The sequence below is a fragment of the Saccostrea echinata genome, unplaced genomic scaffold (assembly GCF_033153115.1).
Source record: "Saccostrea echinata isolate AGI-Se365-2 ecotype Australia unplaced genomic scaffold, CSIRO_AGI_Sech_v1 ptg000001l, whole genome shotgun sequence".
Taxonomy (NCBI): Eukaryota; Metazoa; Mollusca; class Bivalvia; order Ostreida; family Ostreidae; genus Saccostrea; species Saccostrea echinata.
This window is the reverse complement of record NW_026889750.1, coordinates 25,326,243-25,354,063: the sequence shown is the minus strand read 5'-3', so window position 1 is coordinate 25,354,063 and position 27,821 is coordinate 25,326,243. Positions and strand designations below refer to the sequence as shown.

Here is a 27,821-nt window from a genome sequence, read left to right as displayed (position 1 = left end):
GACGACGCATAATTCCTGAAAGTTTCATTTAAAACCACTGAATAGTTTTTGAGAAATCGGCTGCACAAAATTTTGGGGAAAAAAATAATAATAATAATAAGAAACAGTAGAATCACTATAAGGTCTTCCGTGAAGACGGAAGACCTTAATAATAAGAAACAGTAGAATCACTATAAGGTCTTCCGTGAAGACGGAAGACTTTAATAATAGAAAACAGACGGAAAACAATAAGGTCTTCCGAAGGAAGTCGGAAGACCATAATAAAAAAGGACGGGCTGCGTGAGAAAACGTTAACACTGTTCCCTAATGAAAATGTATTAATGGACTGTAGCCCGATTCAGCGATATTGTGAGCATGCTGAATTTTTTGAAAATAGCTTTGTTGTAAGCTTAAAAGATCGGGTTCGGATTTTAACATTTCTGACTGAATATCCTGAAATAAATATGAAACATTTAAATAAGCATTTCTTTGGGTTAAATTAAATATGTGTAGCACAAATTAAACTCCCAACATGCATTTTTAGAAGGGAAACACGAGAATGAAAGCGAGAATTGTTTTTAATATACCGAAAATCGCTCTTTCTGGAAACTGATTAATTCTAAATAAAAATCAAATAAATTCCAAATGTAAAAGAAAGAGAGAATGCTTGGTATTAAAATGTCGTATCATATCAGAAAAATCGAATGCTACTAACGACATCTGAAGAAATAGCCGATAAAAGGTCTAGATCATTTCTTCGTTCACCTGCACTTCAATTTCAAACACAACAGAACTTGTAGTTTTTGCCGTGAAACTTCATGACTTCTATAAACTTATAAGACTCACCGTAAAACTCTCAAGGAAGTTTCTCTGAGGTCTATACTAAATTTGTACCAAATATGGTGTCGATCCGAGGTCTGGTTTGAATTTTACAGAAGTATTCTACGTTGTTGTTGATGTGATTTTTTTTTTTTTAAGAAGGGGGGGGGGGATGAATTATTTATTTTATGCCTCTTTTAAACTAAGAATTGTAACTACTTTCACATCTTTAAACCTGATTGTGACCTTTGGGTCAAGGTCAAAGGTCAAGGTCATTTAAAAAAAAAACAAAAAACAAAAAAACAACAACAACAACAACAAAACCAAACAAACAAGGAAATCTTTACTTTCTATGTTTTTACCTGAAACTGGAGCTGGATGCATGTCCTTACTTTTCATTTGACCCAATGTCAAGGTCAAAGGTCAAGGTCAAAGTTCAAGGTCATTTGGTGAATTGCTATATTTTACACATGTATAAGAAATTTCTTATGTTTTTAAATGACTTTAACCTTGACCTATATTTCAAGGTCAAAGTCAAATATGCCGATGCAGTTGGTCCCATGTCTCTAGGATACACCGTTTTAAAAAAAAAGTTCATTAAATGTAAGCAGCATAAACTTTCAGGGGCAGTAACTCATACAAGGGACCCAAGAATGCTTTTGCCATGATAGAATGAAGAGAGTACTAAATGAGTCGAAGACACTGATGAAGTTTTTACGGTTTCGGAGGAGTAGCGATAACAAGGTTTTATTGCAAAAGGGGTGACAACTTTTGAATGGGTCAAGCTTTGGGGACAAGAATGAAATCCTTAAAATAGTTTTAGAAGGACATATTATAGATGCAAAGATATTCAGTATATGTCGAAAGGTTTTCTACAGAATCTCTGACAAAAAAGCTTTTAAAAATCAGCAAAAACTACCATACATGTTTTCAAAGAGAGAGAAGTCATTAGCAACTGAAAAAAGAGAAAAACAAAGAAAAAAAAAATTAACTGCCTCCAGCAGGATTCGAACCCCAGACAGTGGGACAAAGTTTGGATCGGTCATATCTTTGCAAAAAATGCACGCATCAAAATATTGAATACATATTTAAAATTCTTGTAAAACACTCTATAAACCCTGTAAATCCTAAAGAAAAATATTGAAAAACAAAAAAGTTGAAAAATTGGACTTTTTGAATTCACTTCCATTTGCGACCGGAAGTGCCGACGACGAAAAATAAAAGTCGTTCCCCATATTGGAATTTGATGTTCTATCTATTCATTGAGTTTCCATTTCATATCTTTAGCCGTTCTCGAGAAAATTTCTGGACAAAATGCCATTTAAAAAATACAAATTTCCCCAAAAATCGCGAACGGAAGTAAATTTTGAAAAAATGAAAAACAAGTCTGGAGATATTTACATGATGCATCTTCCCTGAAAAAATCTCTGAAATCTGCTTACCCACAGCTGAGATATCGCCATAACTATGAAAAAAAGAATAATAATAATAATAATAATAATAATAGAAAACAGACGGAAAACAATAAGGTCTTCCGAAGGAAGTCGGAAGACCATAATAATAACTAGAGCAAAGCTCGTTGCAAAGCAACGAGTAGGTCTTCCGTCCAATTTTCAGAAGCATTGCTTGTAAGATGGATAAATGAAAGTAAAGTATACTTAAAAAGAAGGCCTCCAGACCAAAAATGATATGTCGATCTGTATTTAGTTTTTTATGATTTTTATCCTGATTTTCGTTAAATAAAGCAAACCAAGACTACTTCCGGTTTGACCGGTAGTCACCCCCAATCGACAGAAAATTTGGTCAAAAGTCTTGGTTGAATTCAATCATTTAATTTTATGTTGATATCTGCAGAAATACGTCATTTATAGTCACTTCCGGTTTAACCGGAAGTTGACAAAAGAGACGATACCGGACAGGAAATGCAATCAGACGTCCTCTGTGACATGCATAATTCAATTCAATACAGTGCTGCTATCCTATAAGTTGACAATCCTATCCTAGCTATCCTATCGTGAATCCTGCATCCACAATCCTATCCTGTCATTTCAGTCTAATCCTATCCTAACCTACATTGTATCCTGCTGCTCTCAGTTTTTTTTTTAATATTTAGGAGTTAATTTGACAAAACGAAAAAAAAAATGATAAAATGACCATCAAATAAAAATCAGTTATAGTTATGTAATTAATTTAAATGTAATGAATTTTAATGGAGAAAAAAATAATCAAGATCGACTTCCATTAATTTCTGAAACCCCGCACGAATTAATTTGCGAGTAACCAGTTAAAATGTAAACAAAAGAATTGTAATAAAATGTAGGCAAGTATTGATCTAGCGAACATGTGAAGAAATTGGAACTTCAGAAGAATTGAAGAAAAAAATATAGTTAAATTTTATTTGTGTTTAATTTTACATACTAACAATGATCAGGAGATGTCAAGGTATTCGTGATTTCTTTCGAATTTGTTCTCTATGAAAAATAATTGGAGTTAAAATTAGAGAGAGAAAAATGGGGAAACAATAAAGATTGCAGATACTTTTCTAATGTTATGATTAAGTAGACAAAAGGAACAAAATTTAAACTCTTTTTAAGAATCAGACCACGAATACCAAATCCTTCATGCGGGGTGGGTACACTGAATTATAACCGTACCCATTGAAGAAACAATTTTTCTATCATGTCTACACATACTAAATAATGACAACAAGAGGCCCAAGGGCCTTATCGGTCACCTGAGTACAACAATTTAGAGGATCCATAAACTGATAAATGAAGCTTTAATTGTTGCCCAATAGCAAGAAAATTAGTACGATTAAGATCAACAAAATAATTGGTCTAGTATCTTTCTATCTGTCCCCCATTTATCACTATTACCATGCAGACTTTTAACAAAATGTCTATATTATTACCTCTCACATTGGCCTCACTTTGCCTTTGAAGAACATTTAAGAAGATAAGTTATTTTTGTTTCATTTTTATTCATCTATTATTTCCAAGTCTACCTAATTATTAAAACTATAAAAGTACTTTTTATATTATATAATAAATGTTCTTGCATAATTCTCTTATTCTATTAACCTTTCAAATACATTATCTACAGTGATTAATTATCAAAAGTGAATGGCAAAGGGGAATAACTTCACTCAATAGAATACAAATTAATAGAGCCCTGGCAAGGACCAGAACACTTGACTAAATGGTCCAGATGTTGAAAATTTACAAATTTGGAAGAGGTACCCTCATCATCATAAGTATGCAATTAGTTGAAGATTTTCAAAGAATTCACACATTTTCACTATCTTATCAAATAGAGCCCCCCCCCCCTCCCCCCTTTCAGAGAAACAACAGAACCCCTGGGACCACAAGTTTTAAAAAATTTGTGTAAAAGAATCCTTGCTCATCATAACCATACACTTGTTTCTTTGCTTTATAACCAGGAGTAGAAAAAATATTTTGAAAGAAATTATGAATTTTCACTATATAATCAACAGAGTCCCCCCCCCCCCCTTCACCAGAACCCCTGACCCAGGGGCCATGAAATTCACAATTTTGGAGGAGGCAGCCATGCTCATTATAACTATGTTCTAAGTTACTTTATTTCATACCCAGGAGCAGAGGAGAAGATTTTCAAAGATTTAATGCATTTTCACTATATAATCAATAGAGCCCCACCTTAAAGCCAGAACCCCTGACCCAGGGGCCATGAAATTCACAATTTTGGAAGAAGCAGCTATGTTCATCATAACAATGTACTTAGTTAATTTATTTAATACTCATGAGCAGAGAAGATTTTCAAAGATATAATGCATTTTCACTATATAATCAATAGAGCCCCTCCCTTACACTAAAACCCCTGACCCAGGGGCCATGAAATTCACAATTTTGAAAGAGGCAGCCATGCTCATTAAAGCTATGTACTTCGTTACTTTATTTCATACCCAGGAGCAGAGAAAAAGATTTTCAAAGAAATAATGCACTTTCACTATATGATCTATATAGCCCCGCCCTAGCACCAGAACCCCTGACCCTGGGGCCATGAATTTCACAATTTTGGTAGAGGGCTTAATGCTTATTACAATCATGCCAACAGTTTGACTGCTTGATGTCCAGGAGTAAAGAAGAAGTTTTTTAAAGATTGCATTAATTTTGGTGGTTTCAGCCCCACCCCTCAGGCCCCAGGGGGGCAGGGACCATGAAATTCACAATTTTTGTTTTCCTTCACCCATAGATGCTATATGCCAAAATTGGTTGAAATTGGTTGAGCGGTTGCAGAGAAGAAGCTGAAAATGTTTAAATGTTAGCGCACGACGACGGACAAAAACGGAGAGCAATAGGTCACCTGAGTGACTCAGGTTACCTAAAAATAGGATATTTTTGATGTTTTAACAAGTGTACATGTATGTTTCATCTGTTCGTGTAAAATTTATGCAAAACTTTGTTTTCCCCTTAACTGGGCATCACGAAAATAACGTATAGATCTAACTGCACCTATATCAGCTGTATATTAGATTTTACTTTTGGCGTAAATCTAAATAAGAAAAAAGATATGATAAGATATGATAAGACCATAAACCGAGAACAGACAAGTCAAAATTTAGATCTAGAATATGCTGACTTTCATTTATTAAATAAGTTAAAATTGTCTTATTATATTCAATTTTAAATTTATGATAAAAATTTGTTTTATATTTATTATTAAAGTTATTCCTGTTTGAAAGGTTCAGTTCATCATTTGTTTGTATGTGAATATTTTACAAACATGCAACATTTTCATCATGTTTGCTAAATAAAAATCAAGATATTCAAAATGTTTAAATTTCTTATTTTGCTTCATTTTGTTCTCAATTTATGGTCAGTTCAGTGCCGTACAAGTGCATCTTAATTAAAAAAAATATTAATGTGTGAGAATTTAATCAATTTATGTTTACAGAAAACATTTTCCTAAATCTTCATAGTCAGACAGGTTGACAGCAATAATTATTGTAGTCAGCTCACACATATTCCTTAGATCTTATAAAACATGCATAAGAATCCACAGTTGTTACAGTATTTAGGCTATTGGTACTTTGCGGAACGAAACGGAACGGAACGAAACCAGTTGTGGGGTACCTTGTGGGGGAAATAAAAATGAATGTAAAACTAAAAAAAAATAAATAATGTTATTTAATTAACATAAATTACTCCACAGTGTCAAGTAGCGAGCTGTAAAATAAAATGCCTGTAAGCTAGTTAAAGCATTAATTTTTGCTGACATCTCTAGTTACTATGTAAACAGTATTGAATGATTGATATTCATCTATTAATGATGCATTCCTATCCAAATTTACCGTCAAGAACTTCGGTACATCGTTTATTTTGTTCACTGACAAGTCTGTATAGTAAAGAGAGTTGTCGAATTATACCGCAGCATGACATGATTCTCTGGTTCCGTTCCGTTCCGCTAAATACCAATATCCATGTAGATATTAGTATTTAGCGGAACGGAACGAAACACAGCGAATTGAATACTTGTAATGTTACGCACGCAAGCACTCTGTTATTTTTTCAATTAAATTATAAAAAAAATTAAACCCTGTATTTTAAATTTTGAAAAGCAATATGAAAAAGACAAGGACAGTTAGAATCAATATGCCTGATTTTTAATTAGATTTTTGACTTTTCAGAAAGATTATAAAATCGCACATGTACGCACATCATTATCATTTTATAATTTATTATTATATATTTATATATTGCGGTCCTTGATGCTGATAATAAAACTCAAATACCATTTCTCAATCAATTGAAACATTTATAGACTAGTTTCAATAGTATTGTGTAACGTTATATGTGTAATGTGTTATGGGCCGACAGAAATGTTAGCTAATTCAACATTTATTGATACATTCATGAGGTTCAGATTTACACTCTTTACAATGGACATTATATATCTGGTTCCGTTTCGTTCCGCAAAATACCCAAATCCGTGTGGATATTAGTATTTAGCGGAACGAAACGAAACACAGCGAAGTTGAAATCTAATAATGTATATGCAAGCACTCTAGCTGTTGTTAGACAATTAATCTAATTCTTTTTAATTATGAAAAGTGGAATTCCGTCTATTCAATTTAGATAATCAATACTAAAGAGACAAGAAAAAATTTTCCCCGGATTTTTTTCCCAGATTGTCGCAAAGGAAAGTTGCTATTATCTCTTTTAGAGTGTGTACATGCAGGAAGGTTGAAAATATATTGATCTTGATGTCTTGAGGGAATCTGACAGGGTATTATAAAGAATTGTGGTTTTTTTAAATTATGTACGACCAGGTCATGAAATTATGGCTGATAGAGGATTTAAGATTAGAGATTTGTTGTTAATTAGAAAGGCATTCTAAGCTTGTAATTCTACCTTTTACCAAGAAATTTTATTCAAGTGTCTTTGAATAAAAATCATTTCAAACGATCAAAAAATTTTCTATACTAACAGTGTTGACATTTGGGATACTTTTGCACATTATTAACGATGTCACTTTTAATTATTTGAATGCAGTAGCTTTTTCTCAGATTACCATGTTATTAGATATTAAGTCATCTAAAAATAAAATAACAAGATTTACCGATAAAGAATAGCAGACTGAAACTCATAAAATACTCGTACATTTATAAATATGATTCAAGGGTAACTTGGTTCCGTTCCGTTTCGCTAAATACTAATATCCACATGGATATTGGTATTTAGCGGAACGGAACGGAACCAAAGAATGGGCAATGTTGGCAAAGCGAGATAACTCTCTTTACTTCGGACGTGTTTATAAACAAAACGATATTTCTTTAGCACTGTACCCAAGCATTTGGATCAAGTCATTTTACATCAATAATTAATACATATCAATCACTCAATACATTTTACATAGCAACGACAGATGTTACACCAGATGAAAAACCCACACGACAAAATAATGTATGTGCTGAACATTTTACTGTCCTAAAGGTTGTTGTAACGCTAAGTACTTCATTCATCCAATATATTATGCATATAATAACATTTACATAATACCAAATATGGTATATAAAAATGCTGAGCAATTGAGGAAGATATTTGCGTTTTTATTTTTAACATCATCTAAATCCATATTTATCACACTTTTTTCACAATCAAACAATATCAAACCACACATTGAAAAAATTGTGTCTGCTGTCGTACTTTTTTTTTTAAATTTAATTTTATCTTTCTCTTCAATAGGAAACCTATGGTCTCGTTTCGTTCCGCAAAATACCAATACCCGTGTGGGTATTGGTAATTTGCGGAACGGAACGGAACAATATATGGCTATCGTGTATTTTCTTTTCTTTCTTTTTTACATAAAAAATATTACTTTAAAACGGAATGTTTAATAAATATTAATTAACATTTATTACAAAATATATTCTCTTTATATATGCATGTTACTGAAGAAAATTATTTTCCTGCAGAGTATGATTTCAAAATAAAATCCTACGCGAAGCGTAATACGCCCTCTGGTGAGAGATTGTATATTAAATAATTGTATGCAAAATTATTGCTGTCACAAACATTATATAACACAACAATCATGGGTAATTCGGAATATTCAAAATGACTGTATTACGCAAATTAGTTAACCTCATAGAATATTTCATTTTTTAATGAAAAATATGACATTCATGTAACAACTTATTTCTTCATATATTTTATTTCATTGTGTTTCGTTTCGTTCCGCTAAATACTAATATCCACACAGATACTGGTATTTAGCGGAACGGAACGTATTTGAGTTTTCTTATCAACATAAAGACCAGTGCCGTAAATACATTATTATAATGACAAATAATCAAGCTTTATGAAAAGTCAAAAATCTAATAAACATTCTTGCTTGACCTGATTTTTTCTCTTCAAAGATTGTTTCTAATCTTTCGTGTCTTTGTTAAATACACGTATTTTCTTTTAATGCGGAATTTCCTTTGAATAACAACAGGGTGCTTGCATATGTATCATATTGACATTTCAACTTCACTGCGTTTCGTTCCGTTTCGCTAAATACTAATATCCACACAGATACTGGTATTTAGCGGAACGGAACCAGAGAATTTCGTTAATGCTGGCAAAGCGGGACAACTCTATTTTCTATACTGACGTGTTGGTAAAAAATAAAATAGATAAATGATGTATCCAAGTTCTTGACGGAAAATTTGGATAGTTTTTTTTCTTCTTTTTTTAAACATAAATAATAAATCAATAATAAATGCATATCAATCATTCAATACAGTTTACTTAGTAACTACATATGATGCAGCCTCTGGAAAAACCAACACGACAAAATAATTATAAACTAGCTCTTACAGGCATTTTATTTTACAATTCTTTAATTGATACTGTGGAGAAATTTATGTTTAGGTATTAAAAAACATAATGTACCATAATAAAGTAGCATTTTATTTTCATTTCTAATCCCCCCACAAGGTACCCCACAACTGGTTCCGTTCCGTTCCGCTTCGTTCCGCAAAGTACCAATAGCCAGTATTTATAACCAAAATTTAAGTAAATCTTGTTTTTGATCTTGACATTTGATCTTGAATGTTATTCAGTGTCTAAATGAGGAATAAAAATAATTGACCAAGTTCACAATATTTATTCAGGGTAGTCCCTTTTTTCAGTGAATATAAATATAATTATATATATTGGACCAAATGCATATTATCTACAATTTATATCTACAATGTATAACAATTGAATGTTCCATTATCATGAGACAAATTCATTAAAAGTGTCCATGAAAATTATACATGTATTTCAATGCCAAGCTCAAAGATACATGTACATGTAGTTTGTTTAAATTGAAGTTTATCAATGTCTTATTACTGTAACAGTTGTATGTTTTACATGCATATTATTTGGCCTGCTTGTCTGTCGCTCAAATTGAATTTCAAATGTCAAAGTAATTGTCAGAGAGATGGTCATAAAGTAACCGAACAGTTTCACAAATGTCATCAATGCACAGAAAATAAATACATCACACACTGATCTCCTTAATAAAGAACACCATCATTCCAGACTCTAGGGGGCTCTTGGACACTGGTTTGAAAATCTTTCATTATTCATTCCAGCAGCAGATGAGATGAAGAAAATTTGTACAGCTGCAAATTTGCAGGATTGTCCTGAAGAAAAAAACACACACCATTATGTGCATGTAGATTGTAAATTGTGTCATATGCATTATGCATTAAAACTGTATTTGATTGTGATTATCTTTCTCATTTCATGTACAATTGTCTGAATTTAACCTTTTTCTCTCCCAGAGTAATGCATTAATTTTAAACAAATCAAGCAAAATCAAATCTTATATTGCAACTTCATAGTCAGAACTCTTATCTTAATTAAACAATCATAATTTACATAATTTACTTGTAGATTATAACTCATTTCATCTCATCATCTTGCTAACTAGTATGAGTACATGTTTGGATGTTTTTTTCTCTCTATTTTCTGCTTGTATTAATCTATTTAATATGTTGTTTGTTAATTTCTTTTCATTTGTTGCTTGAAATATGAATATTTAAAAAAATGAAAATACATATAACATGACAATGATGACCAGAACAATTATACATTAATTTCAGTTTTACTCTCAACATTTTTAAGAAGAAGAAAATCACTTATTCATAAAATCTGCAGACACTTCATCTCAACTTAGATAATGATTTTTATGTATTTTAATGAAACATGCATAAACACAAAATAAATATTATCTAATCATACCTACTTCTAAATGTAAAATCCTTTATATTGTGATGACTAATGAGGGCAAGCAAAATTGGGTACCATTCTCTGAAATGAAGAAGATAATAAATGATTAATTTATGTTGCATGTTTTATGTTTAATTCACAATAGGTCATACATACAATGTACATGCAAGTGCTGAGTGGGCTTATTATACACAGTAGCATAAGAAATGATCATGATGATTCTGCATTTAATTATTTTAAATTGCAATCAGATAAGAAAAAAATGTTTTTTAACCACAGTAGGGAAATGAGTATATAGCAATAACAAACTGAAAAAGGTATAATACATCTGATCATGTGACAAAGTATTTGTAAATATTTAACCCCCCTACCCCTCCCCTTTCTACACAACCTCTTTTTTCCACATCCGATTTCTGTGTATATTACAATAGAACAAAATTTTAATAGTTCAAGTCATTAAAACATTGCTTAAAGGGAGAGATACGTATAAACATGCACACTTTTACAGTGTGTAGTATACTTACATGGTCTTGCACCAAACAACTGCGATTATGATCTGTTATAGTCCGCCGCTGACGGTTCAAGTGGAATTATCCAGACAAACAGAGCACATTTAACAGAGAAACATGTTATTGAACTGTAACACAAGTAGGAATCGAGTTAATCATCCAAACATGCTGAAGAAATACGATCTTTTGATGTCCGATCTCTTCTTTGTTTACATGCGAAACTTCTTCCGGTGATCGTTCACGGTTAGATCGTACGCCATATTACTCGAAGGAAATAGTAGAAATGTGTGTTAAGAAAAAAACACGTCTATTTTCTTTTGTGATTTTATAAATGATTCTTTTGTACACGTTCTATATCCTTTTGCATTTCTATAATTTATTCTGACATATGAATTAACCTTTACTCGAATCTGATTAGCTGTAGGATACAGGATAGGATAGGATTGGATTAACTTCTATATGTTTCTATCGTGAATCCTCAATCCTCAATCCTATCTATCCAATCCCATCCCATGTCAACTTGTGGGATAGCAGCACTGAACCAATATCTGTGAAAATAAGTAATTTTCTACTTCTTCCTGTTTGGCCGGAAGTGACGTCATTCGACGCATTTTGATGATCTCGCAAGCTGCTACTTGTCATGTTGAACAACTTTGCTTCTTTGAAGTATTACAAATTCTCAATACTTTTTGAGATATCTGGAAAAATATTTTGGCCCCTTTAGATTCCTTATTTTAGGGGCCAGCCCTTTTTTCGAGATATCATTTGAAAGATCTTGTAATTCTGCACAAAATTTGTTATATATGTTTTAACAAAATATTTCCAAGTAAAAAGATATCGTACAGAAAATGTGTTCGAAAATTTGAAACTCTCGATACGACTTTTTTCAGGCCATAGCGAGCGTCGACGCGTGGCACTTCCGGTGAAAGTTAACTACGTATTACAGATCTACATATGTTGCTCTGTCTTCGATAAAAGTTTCACGTTCCTGTGATGAGTGGTTTCTTAGAAAACCTGCGGACAAACTGACCCTCCAAAAATCACTAAATCGCAAAAATCTTCGGACCGGAAGTGACGTCATCAAAATAAAAAAATATGTATCAAGATTTTTTTATGTTCTATCAGACCTGAAAGTTTCATGAAAATCGAGCGAATCGTTTTCGAGAAATCGCGTGCACAAAATCGGTAAGAAAAAAAATAATAAGAAAAACAGTGGAAAAGAAACCGAAGAATAACAAGAAGGTCTTCCGCTGAAGACGAAAGACCTTAATAATAAGAAACAGAGTAAAAACAATATGTTCCCAAACTTCGTTTGGGGAACATAATAACGGTTACGGGTAATGTCGCGTGTAAAGGACTTAATATGAGCTTATCTCACTGAACAAGTACATGTACTGTTAAGCAGTATTGAAAAGCGTCTTTGATTGTGCTACAAAGTCATCGGCGCTTTGTTTGAGGCTCAAAATATTCACTCACCAGTCAAACAGGAAAGTTTATATTTTTTCACTGTTTTGCCTAATAACAAAAATTGACCACGTATGTTTTAATTAGACAGTACATCAAGCATTACAATGCAATGTATTGCAGGACAGTTATATTTCTATTCAAAAGCTAAATCAATTAGCTTGCAATTAAAGAACTTCACTCGACACTCCAATTTTCCTCGGGATGTTTCGCATATATCCATATCAGTCTTTCAATAAAAAAAATTAGCAAAAGTAACTGTTCTTTGAGGAGAACTTAACTCTAAGTACTGTTATCAGAATATATTCTGTTTATCCTTCCTGGTGCTTATCTGCATCACTCTCAAAATTTACACTCATCAGTCAAACACGAGATTTCTCTCTTTTTCAATCTTTCATATACCCAAACTAGGCGTTGCATAAAATAATAAACAACAATGAAAAAAAATTGTCATAAAAATCCTTCGACATTATTACTGCATTGTTGATTTAGATTCGTATGAAAGAGAACATTCATACAAGAAAAAGTTAATGAAAATATTCCATCCAGTCTGTTTTTCAAAACTTTTTTAAAAAATGAAAATACATGTATATTAGAAAACATGTTAATTTACACCTTATTTTCAATACCATAATGTAAAAAAAAAATGGACTTCATTTTATTGAATGACATTGCATTGTAGTGCAGTGCAATAAAATGCAGTTAAATTCTTATTATGGTAAACAGTATAAATTCTCTTGCAAACAAAAAAAAAAATCCACTCATCAGTCAAAAAGGAGTGTTCATTTCTTTTGGATCTTTTGCGCATACTCAAACTAGTCATTCGATAAAAAAAAAAAACAAAAACAAACAAAAAAAAAAAAAAAAAAAAACAGTAACACGTAACTTTGCGAAAGTCCTTCGACTTAATTACTGATTGTTAATTTCGATTCATATCAAAGAAAACAAATATTTAAGAATATGAGAATAAAAGAAATGCTCTCTAGTCTGTTTTTGAAACCTTTTTTTTCAAATCATAAAATGAAAAAAAGTGTGTGTATTCAATAAGTTTTTAAATTCAATTAAGAAAAAAAAAATGACTAAGTTAATTTTGATTGGACAATTTGGCAGGCATCACAATGTATCGCATTGTATTGCAGGAGAGTGCAGTATGGTGCAATTCTACTTGTATTTAAACAAGCACAATTATTTTACTTGTCAATATTCCCCACCATCCACCCTCCAAAGACAGCTTTTATATACAATCTGTCCTTGTGATTGAATGTTTATTTGGAAATTTGCATAGTGTAAGTTTTGTTTCGAAGTTCGATAACTCAAATTATGTCCCTTTGAACAACGTAGCTAAAACGATCATTGATTTCTGCTTTATATTATGTAAATGTTTAAGCAATGCTAACGAGTAACAGGCTTGTATACTATATATAAAAATTTAGAGAGACATTCTCAAATGACCATGTGTTAAAGTCAGAGTAAATAACGATAGCTTTAGTAGTGTTACTTTTTCAAAATCGCCCGATGCACTGGTAGAAAAAAATGTATATGACAAACCTTTGTTTACCTTATATGGCTTTTGTTATTAATGCGCACAGAGGATCTTACCACCCACAACTGACCAATCAATTCATGATTAGCAACGTTAACTTGTCACCTATACGTTTACATTTCACTTAGAACACGTGGTTCAACTCAATCTACAATGAAGCGCATTGAAGTGGTAAAATTTTTCGTATGAGTGGAAAGTTTGGGTGTTTCTCATCGCACGTCAATTGCTACACTGTACAAAAATACATGATTACGATACACGTACGATGTTTGACTCGCAGTGCCAATGCAATTTAAGAACGTGGTTATCTGCAGAACTATTAAAACATGAATTAATTGCTATTAAAAAATTTATTTCATTTGTAATTATCGTGAAGTGTGAATAAAATGGCTTGTCTCTTTTCATTCATGTGTCCATCGAGATCTAGAAGATAATTGATTGCGCAAGCCAAACAATGGACCCTAATTGGAGTAAATTAACGGTTAAGCATTAAAAATGAAAATCGGTACATAATTTGGATGTTCATTTGATATATATTTTTTTATATTTATCTTACTTTGTTTGTTTATTTCTCTCAGACCACACAATGGTATATGAGGTACATGAACATATTTACATATATACAAAATACAAAGTCAAGTAAGGAAGAGTAGTATCAAATGAAAGAGTATTACTGAAAACAGGCCAATATCTTTTTAACAAACAAAGACAGCTTTATCAGTGAGTCAACATTTGTGGTGGACATAAGATTCTCAAACTTATAAGTATTTACATGAAAACAATACTTCTTATCAATAAGTTTCATACGTAATGAAGAAAAGTATGGACACTCCATTACATAATGGAATTCATCACCTAAAGTATTTTTATTACATAAATTACATATTCTTAAAGATCTGTCAGTATAAGTCCATCTACCAGCTTCGATTGGAAGTTTGTGGTTACAAATTCTAAATTTTGTTAATATAATTCTTAAATCTTTTGGGAGTTTACTTAGGTACATTTCTCGTCCAAAATTGTTTTTAAAAATCCTATAATTTAAACATTTAGATGAATTTTCTATGTTCATATGCCAGTCTTGTAAAATTGACTTAACAATGTCTCTTTCACATTAGATTTTAACCATGAAATACTAAAAAAATTTGATTCATCCACACTTAAGACAGACCACATGAATTCAAAATATCTCTTATACATTTCAACCATGGATGCATAAATAAACCTTCAGAAAAGCATTTATGGAGAAAGCAATACATTATGTATGTAAACTTAAGGCCGGTACACACGATGAGATTTGTGGTACAATACAAGTATTATAATACTTTTTTATTGTAATTCTTTCTTGTACACACGCTAATACATATCTTGTAAGATTGTACAAAGACGTTAGGTATTTCCACGTTTTTTCCCCCGCCATATTTCTTCCTTAAAATAACGGAAGACGAGATTCTGTTAGCAGTGTCTGATTAGATCTGCTTACTGTGTATTTTTTGTTGTAGTTTCTACTTGAGATAATCAACAATTTTTCTCCTTCCCATAAAACCACCAGTTTTTTTTTATATAATTACTGCTAAAGTCGGCCATTATTATTTATCATGTGTCTCTTTAGTAATGATAAAAATAGGATGACCCCCAATGTGAGTACATTTGATTGGTTGAAAGTGAAAGGTAAGTTAAGACTTGTATTAAGAAATAGAACATTGCTCTATTCTTAATACAGTTTTACAAGATTCGAAAAATCTTATGATACACTGTATTAAGAGTGTATACACAGTAAGATTTTGTATTATAATACAATTCTTTTAATACAAATCTTACCGTGTAGACCGGCCTTTACGTTCATGTGACATCAATGATCTGAAATACAATGATCTTGCTGTGGCGCTAAAATTTTGACTGTGGAGGAACTATGGCGCTGATTTTTTTTAACTGTGACGCTAGGGAATTTAACGGTGGCGGAGTCGCCACGTTAGACAGCCCATGGAGAACCCTGCTACAGAATTACACGCCTGTTTCTTTAGAAATGAGAAAGAAATATTCGTCGTAATGCTTTAGGTAACCCCACTCTCTGCGACTAGTAACATGGATTACACTGAAAAGGAGATTTTATACAGTTAGAAGAGAGAGTTAAAGACCCCGATTTTGTAAATAACGCGTATTGCAACGAACATGTACATAATCGTGAATTCATCCTGTTTATTGGAGTTACCACAATACATGTATCGGTCGAACACGTGTTTACTTGGTGTTTATGTATAGACTGTCAATTTGATTGGCTATTATATTTATCGAATACCTGTTCCACAGGTATTCGAATGAACCATTTGAGCGTTGTTTTTACTTTCTAAAGAAATAGGCGTGTCATTATATGACAATCAACGTTCTAAAGAAAGCTCTAAACGTTCAATCAAACGGAGAATTTTACCACTTCAGAGCGCTTCATTGTATGATCGATATCAAATGAATTGCAAAAAAAAAAACAAAAAAAAAAAAAAAAAAAAAAAAAAAAAAATTAAAAAATACCCGTGATCATCTGTTTTGGTCAGGAACCCACCTGACAATTGTATTCACCGATAGTACAACAAAGGAATGCGGACGAAAATCGCCTTAGTTACAGTATGACGTTGAGAAACCTAGAATTCCACGTTTATTAAACGTGTTACAAATAAATTGTTTGTAATTGTGAGCATGGAAATAATAGAATAAAAATGGACAGCACGGAAAAGCATGCAAATGCATGGAAAAAAAGCCCTATGTGCCTTTTCGATCGCCCTGGTTTTTATTTTTCAAGCGTAAAGTTCCTGTAGTATTCGTAGTAACCCACAATGCAATTCAACTCATTCAATTCAATTTATTCACTCAAAAACCATGTAAATGGCACACGAGGTACATAAACATATAAAACATATATACACATTCAGATTAAGCTATATTGGTACCCCATTTGCTACAAGTACTCTAACGCCAAAAAAAAAAAAAAAAAAAAAGTCCCATTTCACATGCAAGCATGTTTGTCCAACAAGGAATTTTAATACATAAGTGCAGAAAATAATGCAATGAAGAATACTTACTGACGTTTGAATGAATTCAAGAGAGATTGAAATACATTTTTACAAACATTATTCAGTGGTGAAAAATGAAACTCAATATAACTTTTCTGTTTACCATGTCTCCACGTGCTAGTCACTTCCTAGCCACATTTCTGTGAATTATTTACCTTATCTCGTTGTAGTCTCGCTAGATCTCGTCAGAGCTACTGTGAGAGCTACATGGAATTCGTCGGATTTTAATATTTGCAGAACACCGAAAAATAAAATGTTCCGAACACATTAGTAGGGGTGACAGTACCTGCAGGAAATAAAACCAGATTTTAGTAAAAGTATGGAACGCCAAATTAACATATATTCAAATATTTGAACCTATCTTCAATTAATTGTACCTATCTTCAAATCAATTGTACCTATCTTCAAATCAATTGTACCTATCTGTAAATGAATTAAAGATAGGTTTAATTCAATTATACCTATCTTTAATTCATTTGAAGATAGGTACAAACGATTTAAAGATAGGTACAATTGATTTGAAGATAGGTATAAATGCCATGAATTAAAGATAGGTATAATTGATTTAAAGATAGGTGCAATTGAATTGAACCTGTCTTTAATTATAAAGACACTACAATAACAACTACTCCCCATAAAAATGCTTTGTTCGGTTCCCTCCATGTTCAAGTCGCTGTTAGGGGGAGTTTTCATTATTTTCTTTAACACAAAATGAATTGAACCTAGGTATAATTGAATTGTACCTATCCAAATACCTATCTTCAAATCAATTGTACCTATCTTTAAATCAACTGTACCTATCTTCAAATGAATTAAAAATAGGTATAATTCAATTGAACTTATCTTTAACTGAATTAAAGATAGGTATAATTCCATTAAAGATAGGTGTAATTTATTTGAACCTAGGTTTAATTATTTAGAGATAGGTATAATTATTTACACCTATCTTTAATTCATTTAGACCTATCTTTAATTCAATTGTACCTATCTTCAAATCATTTGAAGATAGGTTCAATTATTTGAAGATAGGTACACTTATTTGAAGATAGGTACAATTATTTGAAGATAGGTTCAAATATTTGAATATACATGTACATGTATGTTGATTTGGCGTTCCATATAAAAGTACACTATCACTGATATTTTATATTACTTAGAAAAACAAAATTGTTCAAGTTTTAGTAAAACTATACTGATATAATTATATATGTTTTAATGACATTTAAGGTGGTATGGGATACCAAACGAAACTTCTCCTACATATTTATGTACCCAAATTAGAAGGATTTGAAATACCCCCACCTTTCAGTATATTAAAGTGTAATTTTAATAATTTTTTTATTATTTTAATGAGAAATACAAAAACGATTTTTTTTCTTGCATAATTCTTTTTTCATAAGCTTAATATTATAGGCAGGCGTTTGCTAATATAAAGTGTTTATAAAAACAAAAATGACAAGAAATATGTCTTAGTATTTTTTTAATTTTCAACAAAAAATAAGCGTAAAAAACTGGGAAAACTTTATTTCTTGAAAACAGACGGATAACATTTCATGAAAGTCTACAATAAGAATGTATCTTGATATGTTAGCAAAGTGAAATAAACAAATTGAAAATATATATATAAATGGAAAATATAAAATGCATTTAAAATTTTTTGAATTAAAAGATCCGAGCGGAAGAGTTATCCTTCTTTATTTTCCAAGGGCTGAAAAAACCTGGGTGCTATTTTAGAAATGATGAGCATTTTTTCCCAACCATAAAAAAAATCGCACTTTGTAGTTTTCAACTTTGAGCGGTTTTGAAAACAATGCATGGACAATCGCTTTCCAGGACGTGTCTTGTTCAGAGCAATTGCATTCATCTGAACGTTTTGGGACTATATACAACAGCTAGCTGATTTGTGACCAAACAGTTTCTTCTTGAATTAAATAACAAAAAAGTCCAGCTCTGGTTAACGTGATAATTGATTGGTGATAATTCAGCACAATGTGAAGTAATCGCACTTATCCATGCCTCACCGCACACAAGGTGCTGTACAGTTACTCAAACAATTGAAATACAGCTTTTGCTTAAAAGTGTTCAAAAGCAGCAATGTTGAAACTACCTTTTACAGGGGTTTGCTTTTTTAAATGTCCGTTGTACAATTATAAGTAAATTTATATACTTGCGATTTTTTTGTCTGTTTTTACTTAAAATGCCGACTTGTGAGAACTTGCATTGAAATAGGCTTCAGAGTGTTCTTTTCAACGGTGTATCTACAAATTTTGACCCGATAATAAGCACTCATGCAAATCAAAACAATACTTCAAACGGAAATACGTCATAACGTGGAGGTATCCCATACTACCTTAATATTATTTCCTCTCCTGCAAGTCTATGAACGAATTCAAGATATCCCAAGTCAACTTTATTTACGTTCCTCATCGGGGTTAATTAATGCAAAGAAACAGAAAAACAATCCTTTAATGTATTGCAGTAATAAGATGCCCTTTCACGTATTTCACTATTTCGTCATGGTTATCCCTTGAATTGGGTTGTCATAACTCTCATTGAAACATCACCTTAGCTTGTTGTGTTTCTTTGTTTAGGTAGCCGCTCAAATTAACGTTCAAATATACATATGTGTGTCATTTCCGGGAAGATAACTCTGCACTTTACAGTAAAACGTTTTTAATTTCTAAACGAGTTTAGATATAAAACGTTAAGACATAAGTGTTTAGTTGTTAAACACAATACTATACACGTTTAGATCTAAACATGTAATAGAAGCGTTTATTACATTTTCAATAGTGAAATACTGTTATTTATTTATTGAATAAAAGTGATATTCTCTCACAGTGTGAAAGGATACCTAAATGATATTCTCTCACAGTGTGAAAGGATACCAAAGTAAGTAAAAATAATTTCTGGCTTGTCATTAGATAGAGATAGTAACTAACCATCTTGATAGAGCTAAAACTGCAAATTTCTTCCTAAATATGTTGCTAAAATCCATGCTATGTAATGTTTTCAATCTCACAACTGCTAAGCTATGACGTTTCAACCGCTCAACTGTGACGTCAAGCTTATGACACTGTGTTAAAGAAAGACAGAGGCAAAGGGAAACTCAAAGAAAATGTAATAAAAAGAAAATTCAATGATTTGTAGATGAATATGGAATTTACTTCACGAGTGGGACAGGATTTTTTGATATTTTCACGAGTGCAAAGCACGAGTGAAAATATCAAAAAATCCTGTCTCACGAGTGAAATAAATACCATATTCATCTACAAAACATTGAATATCCTCTATTTATTTCCTAAACACAATTTTTACAGTGAAAGAAAAATCACACCTATGTAATGAATATCTATATTGCTAAAAGTGAGTTATAGGTCCGATGGGTCGGGTGTTGTATGTTTATTTGTGTAATGAATGTTAAATTGTTATACACAAGTCATATAATAAAATATTTACTTACTTTACTTACTATATTATTAGTAAATCACATTATATTAATAGCATTAAGTACATCAAACAATGTGTATATACATAGAGTTATCGTCTTATATACAACGATATAAAGTATATTAGATTGAAAACCATAGTAAATCAAAGATATATATTTCTTGGTGATCACTATAGTAAATCAAAGTTTTCATAGTTATCACTTTAGTGTTATAGTGATCACTACAGTAAATCAAAGTTTTCATAGTTATCACTTTAGTGTCATAGTGATCACTACAATAAATCAAAGTTTTCATAGTTATCACTTTAGTGTCATGGTGATCACTATAGTAAATCAAAGTTTTCATAGTTATCACTTTAGTGTCATAGTGATCACTACAGTAAATCAAAGTTTTCAAAGTTATCACTTTCGTAAATCAAAGTGTCAAAGTTATCTCTATTATTTACTCCATGTATAGTTTTCATAGTGCCAAAGTTATCGTTATAGTTAAGGCAACCATAATTTGATTTTTAGTTTTACGGATCCGTTTTACGGATCGACTCTAGAAATTTGCATTGAAAAAAAAAGTCCGGAATTTTTCAAGCCGCTCGTGTCAAACCCGTGTTTTATAATATAGAAAATCATTCAGATAGCTATTCCAGTTAACGCCATTTTTTGCAAAGTTAGATAACTCGTGTTTGTGACCTGGCGGCCATCAACGTTCGAATTTGTTATGTGAAATAAACAATGATACTAAATTGAATATTCTGATCTATCTTTAAGGACAGTTGAGAATTAAAGATTACGTAAGTAGCTATTTTGTTTTCCGATATAATCTTATGTTTTAGATAGAAAAAAATTATTTTGATAAGAATATTTTGATGAAAATGTATGTTGAATAGGAAGTGTAGCGGTACACTATTTTTCCAGATTGTCTTTACGTTTTTAGTGTTAGCACAAATTTTCAACTTTATAAAGATTTTAAACATTATTTAAGATTTTTTCATGCCTAAACGAAGTCCCCAACATGTAGCACAAAAGTGCATAGACTTTTGTAAAATTTTGTCTTCATCGGGATCGGAGACATAGTTGGTATTTCATTATTTGAAGAAAATAAAGTGCTGACAGCTCAAAATACCTGTAAATATAAGAAAATTTTTACAATTTAAAGTGCATTTCTTAATTTTTCTAACTTGAAAATTATTCAAACGTTAAATTCAGTCATCTATATTTTGCTTAATTTCAATCGCGCTCGAAATACTTCTGATAGTTATCTTCCCTGATTTGCTCTCCTGGGTCACAGACGTTGTCAGTGTTTGGGTATTTTTGGGCATCAGTATTTAGTTTATTGTGTGAAATTCCTTAAAAAGAATGCTTATTCTTTTCATTCTATGGAATTAACTTCCTAGAAATCAAAGATTTGCATTGAAATTCCTCTTTTTAATTTTTAGGTGGATTAGCTATTTCAGATACATAAAAACACGTGTGCAGAACGGTGGACATCGTTGGATTGGTTTCATTGTTTTCAAAAAACCAAACTGCACTTTCAAACAGTTCAGGGATTTATCAGTACCTTTCCAGGGGCCGAAATTCGTCCCCATTCCCAATTGAAAATGAGTTCAGTTTTTTCCCAATTTGGCAGTGTTTTTCCAAATAGGTGAACAATGCTTTTAAAATTAATTATCTTGGAAAAACTCAAAGTAAAATTGTCAGATTGTCTGTAATTTTTCATCTTTTTAACTCATTTAGCAAAGCTAAAGTCATACACATGTATAAAAATACTGTAAAAACATCGCCAACTTTTAATCCGAATTTCCTCCGTTTTTCTGAAAATGGTGATATTGTGTAATTATATAGATTTATTAAGTTATTTCCACTTATTCAATTGATCTATGAATGAATGGTAAGGACTGTAGGCATTATTTTAGATAGAGAAATATATTTTCACTGCATTAATTCATACATGTATTAAAAGAGGACTTTTAGAAAATGTGTACTTGGTATAATTTTTGCAGGAGGTTTATAATCTGCAGAAACAGATTCTATAATGACCTAAATTGGAATCTCATACACACATGTGCTACCCTAAGTTGTATTAATACTTTATACCCAGTCATTGAAGTCAATTTTACTTTTATTAGTCTATTATTCATAATCGATTTTGTATGATGAAGTTGGATAATATTTAATTGTCTGTTTGGTTGCCCAAATTAGAGTTCATGCTGAAATGTTAAATGAAATACACCTGAGTATATGATTTAAGCAACATTTTAATTTTTTCCCAATTCCCCAAAAATGGCGTTTCCAAAAATAGGCTGATAAATCCCTAATTAACAATTCATCAAATGCAAAATAACAGACTGTGTTGGAAAATAGTGTCACAAAAAAAAAAAAAAAAAAAAAAAAAACCAACGTCGCATAACATGACAGTTATATAAAATGCCGTGTAACTTCACAAAATTATGTATCAATAAATAATAAACTGTGAATTTTGTCCTTTTTTTTCGTCCTCCGACTTGACCTTTCTTGAAAAAAAAAAATCCGTAAAACTAAAAATCAAATTATGGTCGCCTAACTAAAGTTTACTACAGTATTTTTTGTACGGGGAGGGGGGGGGGTCTCAGTAATGCCCTATAAAGCAATAAAAATGTATAAATTTATAAGGGTGATGTCAAAAAGGAAGAAATTTGAACATCATTAAAAGTCTTCAATTTTTTAATATTTTAGAGATTTTATATATACATCATTATCAATGAAATTAAAAAAAAAAAAATCATACCAATTCATGTATTTTGTTTTGTTTTGTAGCATGTGTCCTTAAAATCAGTTCTGGTTGAAAATTTGGATTTTCTCTCCTTTAGCATCCAAAAAAAAAAAAAGGGGATTGTGTTGTGACCTGAACCATGGTCAGTTTTATAAAATAGCTTCCAGTCTGTGCACAGAGATTACAAATAGATTACTGAGAGAGAGAGAGAGAGAGAGAGAGAGTCTCAATATTGATATTATACTGCCTGTTTTTTTTAATTATAAAGATATTTACTTACTATATTCTGTATATAGTATCATACATATAAAACATTTTCAATTGAATTGAAATAATCAATGCATATGTTTAATTTATACAAACATCTCAATATATTTCTGAGTAATATTTGTTTTAAATGTTTGTGAGACACTTCTATCTTCTATCATTTTGGCCTAACAGATGGATAGAAGTTTAAAACCCATGGCAACAGGAGAGGTAGGTATTTTAGCGGTATCTTATACATAGAAATGTAGCGGTAATTTAACTTTTTTTTGTAGCGGTAATGACCATTCTGAAAATGTTGTGGAAATGAAATGCACCTATACCATATTAAGTAAACACTTGTTCCAAAACTTCATACTGTATAGACATTTAGTATACAAGCTTGCAATTGGTTAACGTTGATGTTGCAATAGATGAATGAGTCATAAAACATGTATTAAGCAAAAAGCTGTTATATACCCTTTTGTTTATATTGTTCAAAGGTACATACAAGACAAAAGCTGGGTTAATCAACCAACCTTGGAAAAATTTGCATTTCTAATTTCAACATAATGTACATGGAGAAACTGGGGCTCTTGTCTAAGGTGTAAAAAAACACATTTACTGTGTTTCTTAACTTCAGAAGTGCTTTAATAATGAAAACAACGAACTGGTGGGATAAAAAGTAAATGTGTGTAATGTCTAGGGACCTTTCACATGTGGGTGAATTAAACAAAAAATGAATGGACTCATACTTATAAACCTTCACTAAAAATACAGGCAATGTGAAAAAATTTCTTTCACTCAGCATGTACTAATATCACTTGTACAATTTTGATGCAGAAATAAAAAAACCCCAGTTCAATTCAATGGATTTATTTCTCGTATATATAATAGACGTTTACACCTAGAATTCGAATGAAATGGACGTAAGGATTAACTGTAAATAGTCCATGCTATAAATAAGTGACATATGAAGATTATTTATTTATTTCCTCAGTTTGTTGGTTGTCAGTTTAACTTTAGACCGAAAAACTTTCTTAATCGACTTCTCAGCGTCTTTTTTCCTCTTGTTTCCTACAAAATAACAATATCAACCATGTTTCACTAAGTAAATCCGAATAACACGACATGTATTATTTCTGTCGTATCTCTTTGTTCACTCATACATAAAATTTTGTTTAAATACTAATGAGTTTTTTGAAAGAAATTTTAAGTTATTTCATTGCACACAATTTCAGCATTCCTTGCGGGTCAAAATTTGACAGAAATAACTTTTTAATGTGACAAATTTAAAAAGGAATAAAGTCATTTATTTCAGTGAGAGTTATCTCTCTTATCAGAAGGTCGAACATCCTCAAAATTTGTACCTTTTGTGTATGGACTGCAGTCGTACTCTCACTGATACTAGTATGTGCCATTAAACTGTTTTTGATATCCAGTTTACAGTGCCCTGTACATTTATCTTCTTTCTGTTCAATCTAAAATTAGAGATGTTGAGAAAAAATTCATAATACAGTAAAATTTCAAAAATAAAATACCCTAAAACATCAATGAAATGGCTATAAATTCATAAAAAAGAGACTAGATATTTCAGTTTCAAGACGTGCTAACTTTATGTATGCCTCCCACTACTTAATACCTTCTTTATATAGATAATTTCATGCTGTAAGTTACATATATAAATTTCACATTGATAACACCATGCAATATAAACTCTAAGTGGATGATTTGAAATTGTTAATGTGATTCCATTGGATTTATACAGTTTGTGGAATAATAAAACAGACTTTAACAGAAACATATTCATAAAAGTTATTCAATAATAATAAACCTGAACTGTAGTTGTATAGTTGTATGAATTGCATCTTCAACTGAATTAACATTGTACCTTTGAAGGAGTCTTGAAAGTCTCAATATTGAACAAGAACAGTCTTCTTGGGACTAAATGTTCTCTTTCTTTTTCTCTCTTTGAATGCAAACTCTGTAAAAAAGAAAAACACCTTTAATTCTCCATCATTTTATGTGTTGTATAGTATTCTCCTCCTAACAGCTCATAGATTAAAAAAATGAAAAACTTGTATAATTTTTAACTTCTTACCAAAAGCTCCTTGTGGACTTTTTGCAGAAATTGCAGACGACCCATCTTTACTTTCATATGTATCTAGAAAAATAATTCTAAATTTTAATTTGAAATAAACATTTTTAAATAAATTGTTAAACTCAATGCTATTTGATAAAGTATGTTTACATAAATGTTTATCTGATTTTTAAATAAAGACCAGCTCTTTGTGTAGTTTTATTAAATTGTGATGTCTATTTTTCTTTCCTTGAGTTTTGTAAAAAAAAAAAAAATCTCACCGGTGTAATTTAATTTATACTTTTAGAAATCAGTTGAAATTCAGATGTAAAATATTCTACTTATTTTTTCTTCACTTTTTATGTATGTATATCTGCCTGATTTTTTTTCTTACCAGAAGCTCTTCGTGAAGTTTGGACAGCATCTGTTTAACTGTTCTCTTTTCTTTTAGTTTTGTCTGTTAAAAAAATATATAAAAATTAAATTAAAAAAAACTTGACCTGCACAATCAATTAAAAAAATGATACTTTATTAAACATGAATTAAAAATAAAATGTTGTTTACTTACTAGAAGCTCTTTGTGGAGATCTCTCTTGGTCTGTTGATGTGACTCCCTTTCTTTGAACTTTGTCTTAGGGAAAAAATACATTTATGTACAAAAAGGTATTTACAAATGCAAACATATAATGACTTGTACTCTCACGTATATACATGAATTATCATGACTTATTTTTCCCTTACCATTAACTCTTCGTGAATTTTCCTCAGAATCTGTTTAAAATGCTCCTTTTCCTGATGTTTTATCTACAAGAAAATCATATTTTACTTCTAGTAAGATTGCAAAATAATATTTTATGTCATAACTTATTGGCCAAGTCTGAATACATGTATAGTGTTAACCTCTTACCAATAACTCCTCATGGATTTTTTGTAGAGAGTGTCTATGATCCATCTTAATTTGAATACGTGTCTGAAAGAAAAAAATTAATTTGGCATGATCATTTTTTAAAGATTTATTTTTATACTTTTAGAAATCAGTTGAAATTCAGATGAAAAATATTTTATCTATTTTCATCACTTTTAATACATGTATAACTGCCTGATTATTTTTTTCTTACCAGTAACTCTTCATGAAGTTTGGACAGCATCTGTTTAACTGCTTTCTTTTCTTCAAGTTTTGTCTGTGAAAAAAAAAATGTTAAAATTAAAAAAAAAACTTGATTTGCATAATCAAAAAAAAAAAAAAAAAAAAAAAAAAAAAAAAGAAGGATAATTCATTTACCTAAATTAAAAATAAATTGTTGATTACTTACTAGAAGCTCTTTGTGGAGATCTCTCTTGGTCTGTTGATGTGACTCCCTTTCTTTGAACTTTGTCTTAGGGAAAAATACATTTATGTACAAAAAGGTATTTACAAATGCAAATATATAATGACTTGTACTCTTGTATATACATGAATTATCATGACTTATTTTTCCCTTACCAGTAACTCTTTGTGAATTTCCTCCAGAATCTGTTTAAAATGCCCCTTTTCCTGATGTTTTATCTACAAGAAAATCAAATTTTACTTCTAGTAAGATTGCAAAATAATATTTTATGTCATAACTTATTGGCCAAGTCTGAATACATGTATAGCGTTAACCTCTTACCAATAACTCCTCAAGGATTTTTTGTAGAGATTGTCTATGATCTATCTTAATTTGAATACGTGTCTGAAAGAAAAAAATTAATTTGGCATGATCATTTTTTAAAGATTTTTTAAAAACCTCCCTTCCTTTGAATTTTGTCTGGGAGAAAAATGAATATAACTATAATATATTCTGTATTTGCAAAAGCATAAATAAAATATTTTATACTTAAGCGCGAATATCTTTTTTGGGGGGGGGGGGTGCTTACCAGTAGTTCCTTATGCACTTTTTTCAATATCTGTTGACGATGATTCTTTTGCTGAATTTTTATCTGAAAAAAGGTCCAAATTTACTTTTAACATTTATATGTACATTGTACATGCAATTGTTGTTAAGTTAAGGTGTTGAAGTATATTACCAAAGATACGAATCATTTAAATTTGTATCTTACCAGTAGCTCTTTGTGGACTTTTCTGAGTATATCATGATGGTTTTTCTTTTCTTTGATTTTATTCTAGAAAAAAGTAAACATTTATCTATATAGGAGTCAAAAATAA

The 27,821-nt window shown here is 31.0% G+C and overlaps 3 long non-coding RNA genes across 3 annotated transcripts; all 3 read right to left on the bottom strand.

Annotated features, from left to right (window-relative positions):
- Nucleotides 1–9,894: 9,894 nt before the first annotated feature.
- On the bottom strand, nucleotides 9,895–11,247 carry LOC133205624 (uncharacterized). Its single transcript, XR_009723634.1, has 3 exons — nucleotides 11,066–11,247; nucleotides 10,558–10,622; nucleotides 9,895–9,952 (listed from the first exon to the last, which is right to left on the bottom strand). It is a non-coding gene; the product is annotated as an uncharacterized LOC133205624 (long non-coding RNA).
- Nucleotides 11,248–26,058: 14,811 nt separating this feature from the next.
- On the bottom strand, nucleotides 26,059–26,434 carry LOC133205554 (uncharacterized). The gene is made up of 3 exons (XR_009723628.1): nucleotides 26,378–26,434; nucleotides 26,205–26,267; nucleotides 26,059–26,093 (listed from the first exon to the last, which is right to left on the bottom strand). It is a non-coding gene; the product is annotated as an uncharacterized LOC133205554 (long non-coding RNA).
- Nucleotides 26,435–26,791: 357 nt separating this feature from the next.
- Nucleotides 26,792–27,174, bottom strand: LOC133205490 (uncharacterized). Its single transcript, XR_009723622.1, has 3 exons — nucleotides 27,120–27,174; nucleotides 26,950–27,012; nucleotides 26,792–26,817 (listed from the first exon to the last, which is right to left on the bottom strand). It is a non-coding gene; the product is annotated as an uncharacterized LOC133205490 (long non-coding RNA).
- Between the last annotated feature and the right edge of the window lie 647 nt (nucleotides 27,175–27,821).